This window comes from Wyeomyia smithii, chromosome 2 (genome assembly GCF_029784165.1).
Source record: "Wyeomyia smithii strain HCP4-BCI-WySm-NY-G18 chromosome 2, ASM2978416v1, whole genome shotgun sequence".
Classification (NCBI taxonomy): domain Eukaryota; kingdom Metazoa; phylum Arthropoda; class Insecta; order Diptera; family Culicidae; genus Wyeomyia; species Wyeomyia smithii.
In genome coordinates, this window is record NC_073695.1 from 174920052 (window position 1) to 174943517 (window position 23466).

General features: G+C 39.7%; 1 protein-coding gene across 3 annotated transcripts in view; it reads left to right on the forward strand.

The window, feature by feature from the left end:
- Positions 1-23466, forward strand: part of LOC129719768 (ras GTPase-activating protein raskol) — a 266716-nt gene that overhangs the window by 95885 nt on the left and 147365 nt on the right. The window lies entirely within an intron of this gene.

Here is a 23466-nt window from a genome sequence, read left to right on the forward strand (position 1 = left end):
CAGCTTTATCCTGTACAGTTAGAAAGAAGTTTTGTTTTTCATTTTGTATCAATAGGAGACTATTACAATACACTCATTGACCCCCTCTTGTTACTATATGAAAACTAATGTTTTAAAAAATTGCCTGTATACGAGTTCTGAAATGTTACTGATTACTATCACCATTGATTGAGGTGATCTACGAAATTTCGTTTTTTTTGTACAGACCCCACGACTAAATCTCTTTTGGCATTGTCCCGAAGGTTTCTCGCTTTCGCAATCTTTGTTTTTTTTTCCTTGTGCAGAGTTATTTTTTGAGAAGCCATAAATACGAACTTTTTACGTGGTATCTTTGTTTACAATATTAGTATTTTACCTGTTTAAATCATTGAAGAGGGTAAAAACGAGTTTTTTTGTTTTGAACATAACTCATCATCAGAAAGTCGTGGACCAGCAAAACCACCAGCGTTTGAAAATTCTATTGTTGTACTTTCATATGCTGACCACCCAATTTGCATCTAACTGCCCCTAAGAAAGATACAGAGATTTGAAATATGGCAAAAAAATTAAAAAATAGTCCATAAATCATAGTTTTTCAAATGATACGAATATAGTATCTTTCAGACAATTTTGTATATTAATGCTACTAACAATGTAGAATGTAGAGCTACTAACTTGTAGAACATAGTGAATGCCTAGAAAACAGTAAAATATATGTTTCATTGAAAAATGTGTTTTGACAGGTATTTTTTTAATAAAAACTCTCCAAGTCAGTTTGAGTAAGAGATACCAATTTTGCTGCTTGGGTAGAATTGGTCGTATTGGTTTGACCTATAACTTTGCCGAAGACATCAACCCTGTATCTCTATGAAACAAAAAATAGATTTTTCATCTCCCTTTTAGGGAGATTAATCATAAATTTCATAGCACTAAAAGATGCAGGGAGTCATACTTATCAATTTCTGCTGAAGACGTCATCGTTTCATATCCAACGTACGTGGAGTTATCAATTAGGCGCGTCAAAATTAACTTTTAAACCATTGTGCGTCGTGCGGAATCACCGACCTAGGTACTTACTTTACTTTACTTTTATGCCGACAGACCGTTGGGATCCTATACCGAATCTTGAATACACCTCCACAAAACTCGGCCTAGGGCTGCTGCTCTCTAGTCTCCCATTACACCCGCTGCCCTGGTATCCTCGTCGACAGCACACATCCCGCTCGTGCGAGGTCTGCCTCGAAGTCATCGGTCTCTATCCTGTTCTTTGCTAAATATTATCTTCGCCGGTCGCTGATCCGCCATCCTTGCAACGTAGTCAGTTTACTGTAACCTGCCGTGTTTCGTCAGCTTGGCAATATCAGCGTGTTTGTATGCTTCGTACAGTTCGTGGATCATGCGCCTGCGCCACACTCGATTTTCTATTTTGTCACCGAGTATTGAACGCAGAATTCTACGCTCGAAGACTCCAAGCGCTTCTCGATCAGCCTCCTTCCAGGTCCACGATTCATGTCCGTAGAGCGCCACCAGAAGAATCAGAGTCCTATAGAACGCAAATTTCGTACGGATCACATACGGTTCTTGATTTCGTTAATAGTTCTATAGAAGCTCCTCGTGTCGTGCCTGGTGAAGCAATTCTCCGCCTCCGAGAGGACGCGATCGTAGCGCTCACGTTTTTTACGGCGGTGAAGCCTCTTCTCGGCAGCTCTTGCTTCTCGGTATTTCTACCGCATCTGACGCATCACACGATTAGCTGCTACCAACGTGTTGGCGTAGCCCCGGTTCTTCTCTTCCGTCACTTCTAGACACTCAGCATCGAACCACCCACTACGCGTGGTTCCCGTTGTCAAGCATATCACTTTTCACGCTGTTTCGCTGACCGCATCATGGATGTGCTTCCACTGCCCGTTCTGGTCCACTCCAGCTGTTTCACCGATCCGTCTATCAACTTTTCGAGTATAGTCTGCAGCAACTCTTCCCGCAGATAACTTCTTAATGTACAGATGTATCTTCCTCGCCAATCTCGATTTGAATACGTTGGACAGCAGGGCGCGAATCTAACCTACCACGAGATAGTGATCCGAGTCGATGTTTGGCCCTCGAAAGGACCGCACATTTATGACGTCTGAAAAGTGCCGACCGTCGATCAGCGTGTGGTCGATCTGGGACAGGCCTCGTTATTGGGGTGTCTTCAGGTCTGCTTCCGAATGTTCAGACGTGCAAAATGGGTATTACAGATGGCCATTCCCCTAGCTGCGGTGAAGTTCACTAGCCTCAAGCCGTTGTCGTTGGTGGTAAAGTGAAGGCTTTTCCTACGAATAACGGGACGAAAGAACACCTCTCGTCCGACTTGTGCGTTTATATCTCCGATGCAGATTTTTATGTCGTGTTGTGGGCACTCTCCATACGTTTTCTCAAAGAGATCATAGAACTCCTTCTTTATGTTGCCGGTTTTATTGTTTGTCGGCGCGTACATGCTGTAATTGAAAAATCTGCCCTTGATCCTAAATACGCATAGACGGTCATTAATAGGCCTCATTTGGTTTCCTAGTACCACAAACCTGACGCCTCGTTCCGCTTTGTCGCGGCCACTGTAGTAGACGTGGTACTTGAAAGAAGTACCCGCGGTCGGATCATCCGCCCGGAATTCACGTTCTAGATATTAGGCCAACGCACCTCTTGTATGGCTGCTACCTCTACTTTTGCCTTCCGTAGCACTTTGGCCTAGATGCCCCGTACGTGCCGGAGTCCTAATATTTCAAATGCCAAGTTTCTAATCGTTGTCCTTATTCGTTTGCCTAGGTCTATTCCGATTGTTCCGATTCGTATCATTCTCTGAATTGTTCGTAATATGTTTATTTCAGTATGATGCCTTACTGGCGCTGCGATGCCTGCGACGGGGCTGCCGTCTTGGGTGTAGCTAACGAGACACCACATTTCATGGTTCAGCCGTTCGGTCAGGATCAGTCGCCGTTTGAGCCGCCCCTAACCTGGGGAACAGACGCTTAGGTAAGCTACTTTCCAAGGAGAACAACTCCTCTTTCCCTGTCAGCATACGACCAAGTTCCCACCAGTACCCCTGGTTGCTCGTATCCCAGTTGGTACCACGTGGAGGTAGGAATAGGAGTTGCTGGACATTCTGCTTTGGACCGCACTGGGGTCTATTTTATGCCAACTAGTACCACCGCCGACTTAGGTACATTGATATTTAGCCGCTCCATCTCCTTCAAAGATCGCTTCGAGTAGTGGACCGACGCCAGATCCGGCCAGAACACCGTGTCTTTGCCCTTATAGTATTTCTGGTATTTATGAATAATGCAACTTCCGGCACGCCTTTCGTACTATAAATTACCTCGTTCACTACCTGTCCGAAGTGAAAGAAATGTGACTTTGATATCCCCTTCTCGCTGATTGTAAGCCATAGCACCTTTTTGGATAACTTGGTGTGTGAAACGAACTTCTCTTCGGAGCTCAGTTTCTTTGCGAGGGAAGTAAAATACGAAGTGCCCTACCACTCGTTGCTATCCAGGGTGTGATAGGAGATAGGTCTCGTCATCCATCACCACCACTACGACACGATTCGCCGGGAAAATTGATTTGACCATCTTATTCAGCCGCTGCCGATGCGTCATTGCGTCATTGGAGAGAAGTTATCGTATGGAGGAGCCTGGGAAAACTTATGCTTAAGATCTTTGATATCGAATGGCCTGATTCTACTAAGAACTCATGACTACCCCCTTCTCAAAGCGGACTCTGTAACCTTGCGGCTACGAAAATTTCGTCTTATGAAACTTCGGTTCCCAGGTACCCCGTCGCGCACATAACGCTTAAAACGCTCATTTGGTTCGCCTCCCTCAGATTGCAACAAGACTTCTTCCACGCAATGTTGTTTTCTTCATGATAGTTGTAATATTCAAAAGTTCATTTTTGAAAGCGCTTGCTTCGACAGATCTTACTTGCATTAGAATTGAAGCTAGAAAAGATTGCGTTCTATTTATCCCTATTGATTTGCAGCGTTAGCCCCGTAATTAACCTGTATTCTAATAGTTCCTCACCTACACTAGTGCGCGCGCTTTGAAAAGAGTCTGGATTTACAGGGTGAATGTATATTTAGTTCATGGGAAAAGTGCTTGCGTGCGCGATATTCTGATATACATACAGTGAATGAGTTATTAATAAAATAAAATTTAAAAAAACAATAAAAAAATAAAAAATAAGCTTAGTGATAATTGATAAGTTCTTATTGTGCGGGGGCCTAGTGTGGTTGGTAACGTCTCCGCCAACCACGCTGGACGCCTGGGTTCGAATCCCACCGCCGACATAGGTGTCGATGGTTGTGAGGTGGCGTGATCCACTCACAACCAACCCAACTGGTCTAGGTTCAATCCTAGCCGACACCCTGAGATTTTCTGAGGCGAAAAATCTCTGGGATCACGCCTTCCATCGCATGAGGAAGTAAAGCCGTTGGCGCCGGTCCGTTAATAAACGGGTCGTGAGTTAGCAGACGGCTAAGAAAGCTAATGGATGGCGGAATGGACTACGCTGCGGCCCGGGAGCGGGCTAAACTTCCTTTAGCCAGTACCCCAAAGAGGCAGAGGAATGCTGATCACGACCGTTCCAACAACAGCGAAGAAAAGCCGGTCTCAAAAAAGATGTGTGATTACCCACATCGACAGGTAAATTTGAATGTTGTGAACAACGCGATAGCAACAAATATTCGAAATGTTGAGCAAACCGCTGGTGTATCTCACAACACGGGGCGCCCTCACCGTTCGAATGTGGTTCAGGGACTAAAACGTGAAGCTTTTCCAGCACCCACGTATAGTGACATTGCCAATAGGGTAAGGGTAGGTATTTTGCCCAAAAATTACCCTGCAATTGAAATGTCGACTAATCAACTTGAAGTGGTTCAAGAAGCCCTCTTGTTGAAAGTTGTCCAACAAAGACGGGAAGTGTTCAAGCCCAAATTTGTCTGTTGTCGGTTTAAGCCAGGGTATTTAGTGCTCACGTGCCAAGACAAAAAAACAGCAATCTGGGTTAAGGAAAAACTACCAACTTTAACACTCTGGGAAGGAGCTGATTTAGTAGTAGTGGACGAGGACAAAATCCCACGTCCTGACGTGCTGATCGCCTTTCTTCCTTGGAGTGCCAAATATGGCAATCAGATGATTATGTCTCTAATCGAGAGTCAGAACGAAAATCTCTCGACTGACGCGTGGAGAATTTTAAACCGTCATGTGAAGGGCGATCACGTCGAACTTGCCCTTACCGCTGATGATTCTTCGCAGCGCAAATTAGAGGAAAGAAAATTTGTTCTGAATTACAGATATGGGCAGATTCAAATGAAAAAGAAACGCCCCGTTCTATCAAATTCTTCAGCTCAAGACAATCAAAGAAACGTGTTCGAAGATGCAGCAATGGATTCCAATGAAGTCCATCTACAACTACCCGGAACTAGTGGCCTTGGAAACCAAGGTAATAACAGGCCAGAGGAGTCCAACCAGATGCCCTATTGTGAAAAGGGTAGTGTCGCGGGAAGTAGTGGTTCAAAACGCCAAGGGCAACCCGCTGCTTATGGTGATAGAGGACCACAAACCATGAACATGCTTCAACATGAAGGGGAGTTTAAACTATATATATATATATATATATATATATATATATATATATATATATATATATATATATATATATATATATATATATATATATATATATATATATATATATATATATATATATATATATATATATATATATATATATATATATATATATATAATAATAATAATAATAATAATAAAAAACCAATGAATGTTGTTAAATTTATTCAGATAAATCTTCACCATGCGAAGGGTGCTTCAGCGGTGCTCAGCAGAAGATTTTCCAAACAAAATCTTGACGTGGGTTTAATTCAGGAGCCCTGGGTTAAAAATAGGAGAGTACTGGGCTGCTCTCTGCCTAACTGCAATCTTCTGTACGATAGCAGCGAGTCTAGACCTAGGACAGCAATTTTAGTAAACAAAAAGACTAAGTTTGTCCCAATTACCGAGTTCATAAGTAAAGACATAGTTGCGATCATGGTGGAGGTGCCAACGACCCGAGGAAAAACAGAAGTATGCATTGCTTCAGCTTATTTTCCTGGAGACACTGATGACATTCCTCCTCCACTGATTGAAAAATTTATAAACTACTGTAAAAACATAAACGCCCAATTTATAATAGGGTGTGATGCAAATGCCCATCACACACTGTGGGGTAGCTCAGATATCAATAAAAGAGGCGAAAATCTGCTGAACTACATTTCGTCCAACAATTTTGACATATGTTATAGAGGAAATTCGCCCACATTTATAAATTCTAACCGGAAAGAGGTTCTTGATCTCTCGATCTGCAGTGACCTTTTATCAAGAAAGATTGTGAACTGGCACGTTTCTGATGAAGAATCACTGTCGGACCACAAACATATCAGGTTTAATTATAAAACCGAACCATTAATTACTGAAAACTACAGAAACCCAAGGGAAACAAACTGGGATCTGTACCGATTCTATTTAAAGAACCACAATACAATTGAAGATACCCCAATAAAAACTTGTTCATAACTAGATAATGCCTCTGATGAATTCATTGATAAAATGACTTCATCATATCAAGCTAGTTGTCCTGTTCAACATAGATCATCAAGCAGGGATGTTCCTTGGTGGAATGAGAAACTAGCAGAATTGAGGAAAAAATCTAGACAATTGTTCAATCGAGCAAAAATCACTTTAGACTGGGATCACTACAAAAAAGCCCTGACTGCATACAACAGAGAATTGAGGCGTGCCAAAAGACAGGACTGGAGACGGGTCTGCGAAGAGATCAATAACGCTCCAACAGCTGCGAGGCTGCACAAAATTCTTTCAAAAGATCATTCAAATGGTCTTGGCAATCTAAGAAAAGAGGACGGCAGCTTTACAGTTGATTCCGCCGAAACTCTGGAAGTAATGATGAGAACTCATTTTCCAGGGTCAACACCCATATCCGGTGAAGTACAGGACTTAGAAGAGGCAGGACTTTTATGGTCAACTGAAGTCTATCTTAAAGCCTGTGAAATCTTCACGCCTGGTAGGGTTGAATGGGCATTGAGTTCTTTTCAACCTTACAAATCTGCTGGAAAAGATAAAATCTTCCCAGCACTACTCCAACAGGGAAAAGAAGCTCTTATTCCCCAGTTAACTGAGCTCTTCAGAGCCAGTGTTACCATGAATTACATACCAAAAGCCTGGAGAAAGGCTCGAGTTGTCTTTATTCCTAAGTGGGGAAAAGAGACAAAACGACTCCCAAAGCCTTTAGGCCCATCAGTCTCTCCTCTGTTCTAATAAAGGCAATGGAAAAAAATTCGGACGACTTTTTCAAGTCAACAGTCTGAAGTTTCCATTGAGCGAAAACCAATTTGCTTACCAATTAGGTAAATCTACAATAACAGCGCTACAAGCGTTAGTTAACAAAATTGAGAAGTCCTTTCAAGCCAAAGAAATAGCTCTGGTTGCTTTTCTCGATATAGAGGGGGCATTCGATAATGCATCCTATAGCTCAATGCGGTCCGCAATGGAAGCAAGGGGCCTGGATAACTGTATTATTGAATGGACAATGGCGATGCTAAGAGATCGAGAAATTTCTGCTGATCTTGGAGGTGCGCAGCTAAATATCAGATCTAATAAGGGATGTCCCAAGGGAGGAGTACTTTCACCCTTATTGTGGTCCTTAGTTGTAGACGAACTCCTTAAAAGGCTAACAGAACTAGGATATGAAGTAATTGGATACGCAGACGATGTAGCCATAATAGTTCGTGGGAGGTTCGATGACACGATCTCTAATCGGCTACAAACTGCGCTCAAATCTACTTTAAAATGGTGTAGAGAAGAGGGTTTGGATGTTAATCCCTCCAAAACTGTTATAGTACCTTTTACCAAAAGAAAAAAGCTAAATTTAAAACGGCCTATTCTAGATGGAGTTCAAATTCAGTTTGCAGAAGAAGTTAAATACCTCGGAGTAACTTTAGGCAAAAAACTGAATTGGAATTCTCATCTAGACAAGACTATCTCTAAGGGTACAAATGCCCTTTGGGTTTGTAGCAGAGCCGTGGGAAAAACATGGGGACTACGACCAAAAACAGTCCATTGGATTTATTCGGCAATTGTTCGTCCAAAGGTTACATACGCTTCACTTATATGGTGGCCTAAAATTAATGAGGTAACCGCTCAAGCGAAGCTTGGTAAACTGCAGAGGCTTGCCTGTATATCAATAACTGGGGCAATGAAAAGCACACCATCAGTTGCTTTGGAAGCCCTCCTTTGTATGCTACCTCTGCACAAATATGTAAAGCAGCAGGCTGCAAAAAGTGCTCTGACATTTAAACGTTATAATGAGATCTCAGATGGTGACCTTGTGGGACACTTACGAATCCTTAAGGAATTCAGACTGAATTCTGATGTTAAAACAACGAAGATTGGATGACAACGAAGACAAACTATGACATCCCCTTCAAAGTAGTTAAATCAAGCCGCTATGAATGGGAGTCAGGAGGGCCGAGTCTGCGTCCAGGTTCTGTTGTGTTTTACACCGATGGATCAAAAATGGGTGAAAATACTGGAGCCGGGGTGTTTGGCCCTGGAATCAGTAGAGCTATACCAATGGGCCACAGTCCAACGGTATTTCAAGCAGAAGTTCATTCTATTATTGAATGTGTGGATATCTGTTTAAAAAGAAATTACAGATTTGCGAAAATCTGCATATTTTCTGACAGCCAAGCAGCTTTAAATGCACTTAAAGCTTTCACATGTAAATCGAGGCTAGTGTGGGAATGCCTTCTTTCTTTAAGACAATTGGCCAGTAGGAACGACGTTACTCTTTACTGGGTGCCTGGTCATTGCGGCATTGAAGGAAATGAAAAAGCTGACAGCCTAGCAAGAAAAGGCTCAGCATCAAATTTTATTGGTCCGGAACCATTCTGCGGAGTCCCAGAATGCGCTCTGAGGACTGAATTTAGAACTTGGGAAATGTCCACGGTAGAATCAAGCTGGAACGCCACGGATACATCCAGACAAGCTAGAAGATTAATCACACCGAGTGCTGTGAAAGCTCGGATCTTACTAAATCTGAATAAAAACGATCTTCGGGTACTAACGGGTCTGTTGACCGGTCACTGCCCGAGTAGGTATCACCTACACAAAATTGGAAAAACTCGATCTACAGAATGTCGTTTTTGCCAATTTGAAACCGAAACTGCTAAACATATACTCTGCATCTGTGGAGCCTGGTTCAATCAAAAGATGTCAATATTTGGAAAAGGGCTACTAGAGCCCCATGAAATTTGGCATTGTGATCCTGGTAAGGTATTAGACTTCATAAAACGAGTCGACCCTAACTGGGATCGGGTATTATGTCAACCAGTGTCCATCACACCTTAGTTGTGATAGGATAATCGACTAATACCAAATCAAACATGGGTCATACAACAATAGTCCTTACTAATGGACGCAGTTGTGTTTCGGCCCTACAGGGAAAAAAAAATAGTTGGAAGCGAAGTTTGTGTCCAACAAACAGAACGATTGTCCTAAAACATTGCGAAAAATGAAGTTTGCGATTTATAAAACATGCCCACGTGGAAATGATGGGTCCTTTTTCACTCGGTGCTCAGTGGTGAAAAATCCGGGAGTAACTGACCAAAATCGCTGGATTGTGGGCGGTCCTCAAAATAGAACCACGAGTTTGCAACAAGTCGAAACTTTCCAATAACAAAGATCGATAAACATTGGAGGAATTTCTTTCAAATCAAGTGAGATGTGCGCGAAGGTCAGGGCGGATAATTTGTTAGTTCAAGTTCGAACTAAAGAGCGTATGTCGTTCGTTAGCCTCAATTAATTATTTCTCATCAGTGAATATGTCAGCAATCACTTTACTACGGTGCCGAGCAACCGTCGTTTGAATTGAGGGGCGCTAGAATATCACTCTGTTGATGGGCTTGATGATGTCAGCATGTTCTGAGCTTCCGAGCTGATGAGCTTCACCGGCAATGGGAAGCAGCACTCACCATTCTCGCGCGTAATTTCCTGCAAGTCTCGCGTTGGGCCGTCGATCGATCTTTGTTGACTCGCTCGGACAGTAATGTTCACTGTTCGCAGAAGCTGATACGGTAGCGGGGTACTCGCGGATGGTGGCGTTTATTTTAACTGATGCGAACACACACGGTCGGCTCATTACGAAATGTAGGTTGATAGCGCAGGCGAGATAAATGTTGCATGCGTTGGGATGACAGCATGTGGGTATATTTACCTATATTTACATGCAATGCTTGCTGTTGAGATGTGAATATGTCATGCTATACTCATTTTTTGGTGGCCCCATCGGGCAAACAAGGGGTGACGAGTGATTATTGGCGAAATTTCATTTAGCTCGGAGCTGAACAACTACTACAATTTATATTCGAACTTGCAACGATCGCACAAAAAGCTTTGTGAGTTAAAAAAAATAATTTTAACTTTACAATTAAAATGAGCCAGTAAAAAGTTTTTTTTATTGACAAGTCAAAACGTTACGGCTAAGTAAAAAAATATTTCGTTATAGCTTTAATACATTAAAAGCCAATTCTCCCCTGCCAAACAGACTAGAGTGAATTGCTTTTGTTCTTACGATTATTTCATTTCTCTGCCAGTAGTAAACAACTAAATTCATTGTTCGGAAGTTGAATTTAAAATAAAAGGAGAAAAAAATCACCCCCTCCTGAGATGGCGCTTCAAGTGTCATAGCTACCGTTAGTCCGTCTGGTTATTCCCATAGGCTGGGGAAAAATTACATAAATAATAAAGCTAAAACAGAATGTTTTAATTCACTCAGCGGACGGACACACAAGGGAAGCGATCTTCGTATAGTGACAAGAAATGCCACTCAATTATTTCATTGCGAACATTCTCTTTCGTGCTGTCGGTATTGCAGCTTTACCAGCAGTAGTGCAGGATGGATACAGCGGGCATGAACTAGATAACGATTTCGTCATGTATTTTTACGACGCACTATAACCACAGATTTAACATTTTAGTACAGCTCATCGTTATTGCTCTGAGCACGTTGTGTATTGTTTTGAGAATACCCAACTGATTTTGAAGAGTTAGAAAGTTTTGCGCTAATTGAGTAACATATTTTGTCCGCTTGTAGCTCAGTATGCGAAACTGATGTTGAAATCGTTTCCTGCAAATCGAGCATATTTTCCAGCTTCCGCCATTCTTACGGATTTTTTTGCTGCTCTCATATTTTCAAGCGAAAAGAGGTGAACAATTAATATCATTTGTAGAAAGTACCACGATGAAAGTGGTAATATGATTAGTGCGAGATTGGCGATTCACTCAGTGACCGTTACTAAAATAAAAGGCTTTTATTGAAGTTTACTCTAATTCCTAGCACAACGTGTAAACCCAATTTAGGTACCGATTTAGAGCAAAACTACGTGATCATTTGTTTTGAATGTATGCCAAAATTTATTCGACTACTTCAAATTTGAATAAAACTTTGCAAACGTGGCTTAGAAAACTGAGTATTATCCACAGGTAGAAGAGTGTTTTGGACTTTATAAAGTAATTTTCTGCAAAGGCTTATAACAAGTCTTTGTGAAATAAAACAAAAAACTGAAATGTGTCGGTGTTGCACAAAATTGACGATACCTTCACCTGACTGTGAGGACGTGGCCGGTGCCGTTATTGGTCTACAAAAAATCGGGAATAATGCACAGTGAGAAAGACTTTACCTATCTCAGTCGTTCTTTCAGTTGATTCATTGTGCATCTTGAGTGGTTCGAACCCATCACGGAGTTGCAACCATTGATATGTACAGTCAGAACTAAGCTAAGCTAATTTTCTGCACAGGATTATGCATTTTGATAGAGGTTTTATTCATAGCACTGTCAAACGTCACTGAAACGTCACTTCATTACGGAGCGGTTAAAGGAGCTACGAGTGACTTGTTCGAGGAGATCGGCGTTCCGTTGAAGAAGAAAAAAAATGATAATTCTGTTCTCCGACGAAAAGCTGTTCATCGTCGATGCTGTGTCCTATACTGCTATGATATGACATTATGACGTACATCCATTTGACCAGTTTTTCAATACGGCCCAAATAAATTTGCAAGATGCTCCGAGGAAAGTGCGGTTCCATGATGTTTGGCTTAGTGGGCTCCAACGTCTTGTAAATGCCGCCTGTTTTCAGTGATGCTGGTGTTGAAATCAATACCATAGCACAGACAAACAGACGTGCCACTCGATGACGATTTCATCGACCAGAAAATAACGATAATTTTCAAAATTTTGCTTACTTGGGCAACAATGCCGCTGTGTCGCTATAAGAAAACGTGCATTTTTATTATCAAAGATAAGAACCATCAGTAATGCAGCTTGTGTTGATTTAAGCAAGCGTGCACATACACTAGCAAAGACAAAAACCGTTTTACGAAAACAAGTTAGTAGCCAAAAAGCTCACATGGTGGCGCAAGAGTGTAGCGTTTCGAATAAGGACGAAGATTTTTCAGGATTTTTGTTCGAAGAGGCACGTCTGTCTGTCTGTGACCATATTGTATATTGTTATTGTAAGAAACTAAGTGCCAACTACTCTTAGGATTTTTATGTTATTTTACAACATTATCACGCGTCAAATCGTACACATCGTGACAGCCTTTGCATTTTGTATGTTGAATCGGCACAAGATGGAATCAATGAAACCCTCCTAGTCCAGCGGCACTGAACTTTCCACATGGGTAACACGAATGCCTAAGCAGCTCATCACAAGTTCCAAGTCCTTCAGCTTCATCGTTTTACTGGATACGGTTCCGGAAGGGTCACGGCTAGTTTCCCCAAATCCCCGGGGACTAGCGGGGTGGGCTCACACGACCAATTTTGCCACGGCTAGGTCGATCTCGAAGGAAAAATTCTTTTTGACAGCGGTCAGGGATGCAGACGGCTCTATTAAAAACTCTCTAAATAAGATTGAGGTCTTATTCAATAATTCACAATTGGGTGTATGTGTGTGCGTAGGGGGCCGGTTACTGAATCTGCCTCGGATGATGGCTCGCGGTACTGGTTTTAGCGGGTGATCTGCTTCGGGTGACTGGTTGGGCTGATTCTGTTGGGTGAATAGGGGATGAGATTCACTCGTTCACTTTTGCCGCCTTACTGCATCGATGCTTGGTGGTACTCTCGGGGGTGGAGCGGCTGCTGGCTACGGTGGCTGCTGCTTTCTGGAAGGCAACGGTGAATGTTTCTTCTAGCCCTGCACTACCATGTGGGCCCTTCGTCCTGTTATTCGGTTATGCTGTTCATGCTGCATTCGCTGATGCATCTCAGTGTTATGTTGGTACATTTTTTAATGCGACTGTTAGCCGCCGATCATTCTAAATCTTTATCCTATTTTAATGTGTTCTCTTAAATCTATCTATTTATTCATCTCTATCTTAATATCTATATCTTTAATTGTATATTTATTGTAGTGAATCGTTTATTCAGAGGGAATTATTCTGTTAATTCAACTTCCTCTGATTTATGGCAAGGATCTCACGATGATTCATCACGATCACTAGTATGCCGTAATCCCTCTTCTTCGGCTCTGAACGTTCTTAGCAAGGTTAATAGGGCAAGGTATGCTAACGGTAACAATTGTTAAAAAATATCAGCACGTGCGTCGTCAACATATACCACAACGAACACGTTCTTCCCATCTTGAATCCAGTAGTATAAGTACGGGTCGTAATCGAATTGTATGAAAAAAAATCTGTAAATCTCGATGCTTTTAAACGTTGTTGCTGTCCTGTTTTTCTTCTCGGAAAACATGATAACGAATTCAGATTCAATAAAATATATATTAGCAACTGAATGAAAAACTTGCCACTTCTGTTATTTTAAGGTTGACAAAAGTCATCTTTCTCTGCAACACAAATTTTAACTAACTTCATTCGCATCAGTGGTCGCATAGTCCGTGAAAAACTCGTCCTCATCCTCAGGCATTTCAACTTGAGGTCGCTGATCATCAACTCCTTTTGACAGTGATACAATAGCCCATATGAATAAAAGCGTTTTCGTGCACACCGTAAATCCCATGCAAAACTTACGGAAGAAGCAGAGTAAACTCCTTTACTCATACGGCTTAATGTCCTCGAAATCAATCTGGATCAACGTACGACCTCGTTAGACTTTTTGTACTGCTTGTACTGTGATGGCCATTCATTGATAATTTATAAAGAAAAACTTGAATTTTTAATTATTTTAAAGTCGGGAGTCAATTTATCCTTTTTTATGATTATCCTCTTACGCACATCAAAATATGATTATCTTTTTAGGGTTGATTAGTCAAAAAAAATAGTTGTTTAAAAGAAACGACCGCAGAGGTAACGTAGAATACGACAGCCTGTCTTATGTCAATGTATTTCTTGGAATAGGTTTGAGAATACACTCAATTGGAGTTAATTTAATAGCCTCTTTGCTCCAGATGACGTTTACCTCTGTAGCCGGCACCGCGGTTTCATTTGCTGCCGTATTCAAAACAAGAATGAAATTGAATTGTTTTGAGGCTGTCTTTTGTATCAAGTTGCACTAAGATATCTTAATTTAGGCAGTGGCTACGAAAAGGCTATAGACAAGGGTGAATAGTGCATTCCCCATCTATGATATACCAGTTCAAATAACAGTTTTCTGCATTTTACGATTTAATTGCTGCAATTAGTAAGACTTGCGCGAAAAATTATGTGATTCAGGCTCACTAGCTCAGAAATTCTTCAGATAAACTTTGAGGTTAATTGTGTTTGTCAATGCCATTTATTGACAACTGAATATTTTTTTTTCAACATGGCAAATTTTTTATTTAGTTTTGAATGATTTACAGTGATAATGAAATTCTACATGAGGTGATTTATTAGCAATTATACATGAAAATTTCAATCGCTATACACACGCTATATAGCAAGCCACACATGCTATAAACATACACAGACACGCTAGACATGTACACGCTATATAGCAAACCACGTACGCTATTTAGCAAGCCACACACGATATAAACATGCACACACGCGCTACAGACATGCATACACGCGCTACAGACATGCATACACGCGCTACAGACATGCATACACGCTATACAGCTAACCACACACGCTATATAGCAAGCCACGCACGCTAGCCACACACCTTATATAGCTAAGGACACACGCTACAGATATTCACACGCGTTATGTGCACACACCCTATATATACATACGCTGGATGATGGTGGCCTTTCAAACCACCTGGCGTCGCGGGTCTCTTTCAGTTTCGGGTTGTATTCAACCAACGATATCTGAATTGGGTTACCGCTGGTGGGTCCAACACAGATCGAAGGGAAGCCGAACTGAAAAAGATAGGAACTGCAGCTACCACCGCCGCTGTTGCCCGCTGCTGATCCACTTCGCCTACTGCCATCGTTGTTGATGTCCGCTGCTGCTGCCTGCAGCTAGTAAACTGATTTGCTTGAGGAGAAACAGTCTCTTATATAGCCCAAAGAATGCATTCCCGGCTAACTAGGTACTCCATTCTGTCGTCCTTTTTAGGGAAAGGCAGCAAGCGACTAATCGAAAGTCGACATTTGCGTTTCGACAATGTTCAACAATTTTCAATATGACAATAGTTTGAACAATCAGATTACAATTTTCTGCATTTGGACGGGTGCTTAAATGATTTTCCAATCGATTGCTGCAAAAATGACAGAAATCGGTTGGAAACTGACTGGGTTTAAAACGTTTAAAATTGGTCAATTTTTGTGACGCTCTCGATGTTTTCGGTTCTGAAATTGGATCCCTGTATTGAAATTGGGTGCCTGTAATTGTTGCCGTAAGACGTATTCTACGTCAAAATGAAACTTTGACCGCTCTCTGGAGTCCGATTAAGCTGAAATTTAAGCCTCAGACATTCCAAAGTCCGATTAGGCGGCAATTTTATATAAAGACATTGTTTTAGAATACCAAACTTTTGAGCCCTACTTCTAAATTAAAAGCGAGAATTTCTAGATTCCAGAAAGTCGATTTTCTTCGATTTTTTTTATATGTTTCTATGATTTTTGGCATAAAAAATGTCTAATATCGACATTTCTATGAACTACTACCTGTTCGTTTGTATCATCGGCCAAAAAGTGACACTTTGTCCTCTAAGTGTTTCCTAAGATTAATCAAACCTGATTGTTGTGTGATATACTACAGATTAAGAGAATCTTCGAAGCTATCATAAACTCCTGTTTTGCATTCTTGCATCCTGGTCCCCTCTGTTTAACACTAACCAATTGATTGCTGCAATTGATTCGTTTAGTTGTTATTTCTCATCATTTTCGAAAAAGTTTATGCGGTTCTTCAAAACAAACTTTTTATAGTTTAATATCGACTGAGTACATTCTAAAACCCGCATCAATAGTATCAACTCTTTTGTAAAACACTTCAATCTTGTCAGAACATTTTTTCTTTCATTCATATGAATTCCACAAAAATTGCTCCCCTGTTACCGAACAAATTGGCACAATCGACCTACTTTTTCACTGATGGACAGTGCGCATTGTTCTCCAATTTACACATAACCTGCCAAGAGGTGGAATTTGGCGTAAAAAAGAGAGGGACAGACTCTTTTTCTCACCACTTGAGGGCTGAAGCTGTCGACAGTGAGATACGAATGGCATGCATTTTCTTCGGAAAGGTGTTCCCGAGATAATTCCCAGACAATTAAATGCGCCTCCGGTTTAGGCTTTATGTTCTTACCGTCGACAAGGAATGCATTCTTTGTTTGCGTGCTGTGAATTGTACCACCCATAATAACTGCAACATTCAATTGTTCGGCTTATAAGTCGTCAAAACAAATGACTCCATTTGAGCTGACCTGTTGTGAACAAGTATTAATTTATGAGATAGATTCGGAGTCGCACAGTTTTTGCTAGAATTGTTTTAGTTGTAAAGTTTAACAGAACTGCGTCATAATATATGCATGGTTGTTTGATTCAAGCTGCAATTTATTTGCAAAATTGAGCCATTCGTTAACACATGCGGGCACAGCTTCTAATTTACATAACAATTCGGAAACCTTGAACGCAAATCCTCTCTTGACACCAAAGGCAGGCCACCAATGTGTTCGTGATTTTGCACCTTTTCAGTGGGTACGTTCATGTGTACTCGACATGATTTGAGATGTGGGTATATACTGGCGATGAAAAATTAGTTATAACACCTTTTCAAAAGCCATTTTCAATTTATCGAAATTGCGTTTGGTGAAAATAACAAATAACATATGCATCATTTTTATGGAAAACCTCTCAACCATTAACGCCGTGTCGCAATTTATTGCAAAACAAAAAATCTCAATTGAATACAGAGTCGGTCTTTTGATAAGTTCAAACAAACAAAAAATTGTTCTCCAGCGCTCGACTATCCGCTAAATGATATTCGAGTAAGCGATGACTCTGCAAAGTACTAAAAGAGCACGTTCATACCAAGCGGATCTGAAGTTGCGCATCGTTAATTTTGCCGGATCCACAGGAGAGTGCACACATGCAAATCGACTGTGACGTGCTATGATTCGACAGAACGGAACAGAATTGGAATATTGATCACACGACGATCGTCAGCATTGGGATTTTGCTCGATATTCTATCGTGAAACCGTGAAAGAGGGGTTTTATATTATAATCACGCACCTTGGTTGTTAAACCAATTTTCTCAATTTCAAATGAATTTTGTGACTCAAATTCAATTAAATATATTACCACGGTTTTGTGCTATTTGTGTACATGTGAACACATGTCAAACAGGATGATTGCAGAAAGCGCCTTTTTGCCTTTCTCCTAGAAAGGTATAGCAATCACTGGAAAAACCAAAGGTATAAAAGTGCTCCAAAGGGTCGAATCTCGTATATCAATCGACTTAGTTTGACGAGCTGAGCATTTTCTGTATGTGTGTGTATGTGTGTGTGTATGTAACGCTCTCTCAATCTCACTCGATTTTCTCAGAGATGGCTGGATCGATCTTCATGAAATTAATTGCAAATGAAAGGTCTATTTGCCCCATAAGACCCTATTGAATTTCATTGCAATCGGATTTTTAGTTTAGAGGTTATGTTTAAAAATGGTAAAATCACGAAACATCATTATCTCAGAAACTACTCAACCGATTTAAACAAAATTAGTTTTAAATGAACAAGCTATTTAAAAAATCCTTAACTTCTGAGTTTCATGAAGATTGAACGTGTGGTTCAAAAGTTATTTAAAGAAACGTGTTCTGGAGAGTGTTTAATCTCACTCATGTTTCTCAGAGATGGCTGAACCGATTTTCACAAAATCAGTGTCATTTGGAAGGTCTAATTACCCCATAAGACCCTATTGATTTTTTTGCAATCGGACAATTACTTTGCCTGTTATGTTTAAAAATGTGAAATCCAGCTTAGAAAAGAAACATATTCCGAAGACTACTTAAACTCACTCACTTTTCTCAGAGAAGGCTGAACCGATTTCCACGAAATTAGTGTCAAATGAATGGTCTAGCTGCCTCATAACACCCTATTGAATTTCAATGTAATCGGTCTATTACCTTGTCTGTAATGTATCAGAATATGAAAATCACAAAACTTCATTATCTCAGAAAGTACACAACCGATTTAAACAATATTGGTATCAAATGAACGGGCTAGTTAAAGGTTAATTGATGAATTTTATAGTATTAAACACGTGGTTCAAAAATTGTGAAAAGAAACATGTTCCGGTGACTTTTCAAATACACTCGTTTTCCCAAAAATGGCTGGACTAAATTCAACAATCTTAGTGTGAAATGAAAAGTTTGGCTTTCCTATAGGTTCCCATTTTATTTGACTATAATAGTATTTTTATTTCAACCATTATGTACCATTAAGGTATAAAAGTGCTCAAAAGGGCCGAATGTCGTATATCACTCGACTCAGCTTGACGAGCTGAGCATTTTCTGTATGTGTGTGTGTGTGTAACGCCCCCCCAATCTCACTCGATTTTCTCAGAGATGGCTGGACCGATTTCAATGAAATTAATTGCCAATGGAAGGTCTAGTTGCCCCATAAGACCCTATTGAATTTTATTGTAATCGGATTTCTAGTTTAGAGGTTATGTTTAAAAATGTAAAAATCACGAAACATCAATATCTCAGAAACTACGCAACCGATTTGAACAATATTGATATCAGATGAACGGGCTAGTTAAAAGTTAACTGATGAATTATGATTGAACAAGTGGTTTCATAATTCGGCTGCTCTATACGTTCCCATTTCATTCGATTATAATCGAACTTAAGCAACCGTTATATATTAAATTGTCAAAACAACGAGTCTATCAAAAATTACACGACTTATTCAACATAACTAGCGTCATACGAATGATCTTTTAAACTTACAAACATCTAACTTCATAACAACTTGATATGTGGTTCAAAAGTTATGGAACGAAAAGAAATTCAAAGCCTATTTGAAACTATACCTTAGGGTGGGGAATGGTTATATGGAAAAAACGAAATTTGATAGCAGAAAGCCAGAACCAAGTTTTTTTTGTTCTGTTTGGGGCCCCAAACAATCCTGAATTTATTGCAAGTCGATTGGTTTTGTCTCCGATGGACGCATTGCATTTTTAATTTATATGGAGATTTGTATGGAAAAACCAACTTTTTTGCTTTTTCCATTCTAAATAATTATAAGGTTTCATGACTTCAAACGGTGGGTTTTTTGATGCCTAACAACTTGGCCGAAGACACAAAAGAGCTAGGGTGAGCCAAAAAATACTAGAGCTGTTCAAAGTTGAGTATGTCGAAATTTATGTTGCAAACCATTTTTTCTGCCAACACTGCCAGTGTACCGGCGTCAGTCAGATTTCCATCAGAAGTTACCTCTGAAACTACCATCTACGCCTATAATATTGACCTAAATTTGTTTACTTGATCCAGCTGAGTGTATAAACTCGTTACGACAGGTTACTTCTGATGGGAATCCTGCTGATGCCGGTACATTGGTAATGTTGGCAGAAAAGAAGATTTTCTGCATTTAAATCGACATACTCATCTTTGAACAGCTATAGCTCTTCTTTTAGACATCTTAGCTCTTCAGTGTCTTTGGCAAAGTTGTTAGGCATCTAAAATACTATACTTTAACATAATGTAGTGCATTATTAGAGATTATTGAGCTCTCTAGAAAGGTAAATGCAAAAAAGTAGGTTTTCCCATATAAATTTTCATACAAATTTGAAATGCAATGCGCAAAGCGGAGACAAGACCAATCGACTTCAAGTAAGTTTAGGGTTGTTTGAGATCCCAAAAGGAACCAAAAAAACTTGGTTCTGGAAAATCGATCATTTTCCCCACCCTACTATACCTGCTTTGATCAATATACGTGGATTCAACATAATTTAAATGCGGTTTCGTACTATTTGAATGTTCCTGGTAGGCTCGTGATGAAATTGTTCGAAATTAAGTCATTTCATTTATTTCGCTATTGCTTAAGCACTAACATTACATCAAATTTCATATTTTATACTTCAATTACAACAAATATATTTTCGAACCCAAAGAGTGAATATACTTTTATTGGATTGAAGCGTCCATGTAATTCTATTTTTACAAATAATAAGTTTGAATGAGAAAGGCTGGGTCTGACCGCTAGGTGGATTAATTTAGGTTTTTGAAAAAGGTGGAAGCCATCATTGAGGTTCAAATGTTAGCTTGCTAAACATTAGTTAAATTTTATTGTGTGTCGCTTACTCATAAATACAGTAGACGGTAGCTTCTAAGCTACTGAGTCATTACTGTTTAAATTATTGCTCTAAACTCTACGCTTGAGTTTAAATTATGTGTTAAATTCCATAAGAGCTCATATTAAAGTAAGAAGATTTTTTTTTTTGACTGAGATGTTTTCCCTCTTTCGTTTCAGCTTAGGGAGAGTGCCGCCTATGTAAGATTTTCCTTGTCAACGCGCTTTACTTTTCGTTGCTTATTTGCTTTGAGTGATATGAAATGCTCATAACGTTGGGGTTCCCGTTTTTATCGTTAGTCAGTTATGACTCGCAATGATATCTAGCTCAACTGGAATGCTCTACGAATAAATTTAAAAGCTGTAACAAATATAACTTAAATAATTATTAAGTCCTGCGACCAAAAGAACCACCCCACCAACAATAAGCCTGTCATCACGATCGCATTACTTCTTGAAACTAATGCCGATGTTGACAACTATGCTATGTCATCGTTTATCAGGAAAACATCATTTGCTCTCTGTCATACAGTAGCTCGAAATGAATAGTAGGTATGTGAAGCGCAAGCGCATCGAAAGAGCGGATTCACTAACTCTGTTTAGTGGTTCTAAATTAGGTTCATTTTCTTCGAAAAAAATAAGAAAATAGATGCACGGGTTGTTAGCTCGGGCACTGAGCGTAGTCTCTTCGTCAGACATTGGTAATTGTCATAAGCGTGATGTTCATGTACGACCAAATTTAACAAGAGAAATTAAATAACAATTTGTATATTTTTTAATTTGAACCTCTTTTGGCGAAGAAAATCCAAGTACCGTTTATATTGGTGAATGACAATTTGAATTTTGCAACAATCAGAACGACGGTTATCAAGCAATGTGCAGCGCTAAATTTTCAGTTAGCGGTCTTCACCATTGATATAAGGGCATACCTACCTCTTCATAAATATTTTAGTACGTTCATCCAAAAACACAACCATAGTAAAGCATTTAGTCTCTTTAGATTTATTTTCACATGATTGCTATTTGAAAGCACTGTGTAAACTGGTGAGTGATTTCATCCACCCACCATTGAAGTTCATCAAACTGAGCTGTTTATAAAAAAAAGGACGACAGTAGTAGTTCAGCAACGCGCAAAATTCCAAATCTGCCTTGAAGTGGTTTATTATTATTTAATAAAACTTTTACCAGTGGAGAAGGTAACCTCTGCTGATTATGTTTGGATTTCATCATTGTCAAGAAATAGCAATATAAGTCACAGAACTCACAGCAGCACCATAATGTCTATGTTTATGCTAATTCTTACAGCATATTATTTTTTTTTCTGTACGAACAAAGCCGGTGTTTGCTTATGATTGTTGCTTTTTACGATTTATTACAACATGCTTATACGTTTGTTTAAAATACTCCACATGTTTACAAATGCGTGTTTGCGGTCACGAATGAGATCATCTCGTAGTTTTGCCCACGGTGAAGAATCAACAACAACACAAACCGAGCGCCTCCATAAAAAAATTAATTCTGCTCGCACCCACCACTGTTCGATCGGTCATTTTTTGTCCATTGTGGATGAAAAAAAATAGCAACGACACCGAGTGTAAATGAATTATATTTTATGGCGCACAATGGCAGTGCATCCCGGTTTATTATTTTCTGTTTCTACAATTGAAACACTCTCAATCGCAATCAGGGATGCCATATGCGCATAATATTTTCTGATTACATTAAATTCTTTTAATATCCGATTTATTTTCACGTGATTTTATTCCACACGTTTCTTTACGTAGTTTTCTCGAAATTACCTGAGCTGTGATATGGGAAGCATTTTTATATGGACAAGATATAAAAAATGGCCGAATATCACAAAAAAATCATATAAAACAAATGGTTGAAGCTGCTTGATGATTTTTTGTAACAGTTTGGTCGATTTTTGTATGTACTTTGGCATGAAATCATTTACATATTGTCTGACAGGCACAATTATAATACAAATGTAGGTTTTTGCCGTAGGCTAAACACTTTTCTGGGAGTTACTAGACCACATTTTTCCTAGGTAGTAAACAGTCGATCATTCGGCCACTTGTCCTTTTCGGGAATTTGTCTCTCTTATAGCACGCACATTCGCGCATAAACGCGCCAAGTACCGTCAGCCGAGGGTGAGATTGTGTCATCCAACCCATGACTTGTCAACCATATCTTCTGGGACGGAAGACTTGTCTTTCTAGGTTAAGTATTCGAGAAAAAACTTATTGAAAAAAGTTTCTTTTGTGATCGCCATGAGATGGCTGATAGATAATGGATTTGTACACACTTAATCAAAAAAAAAGTCGTTCGGTAATTTTTTTACAATAATCCATCGGTAAAGTGTAATGATACCGGTATTCCTGCAAAAAAGCGTCAAATCAACGACGGTACTGTAAGATCTGTAACTTTTACCATAATTTTATTAACTTTTACCGAAATATTTGCTTAATTTTACCTTCACCGAAATCTGTATAACTTTTTACCGAACAATCTGAAAAAATGCCAAATTGTGAATGTTTTGGCCATTTTTCTCATACGTGCAACCATGCAAGATGCGAATACTCTCTACTGGTGCTGCTGATTTGTTTTAATTGTTGTTGTGTGTAAACATAGAATATTTATAATTTGAAAAGTGTTCGTTAGTAATCTGGTTAATTTAGTTTAATTTTGGACGGTACCGAC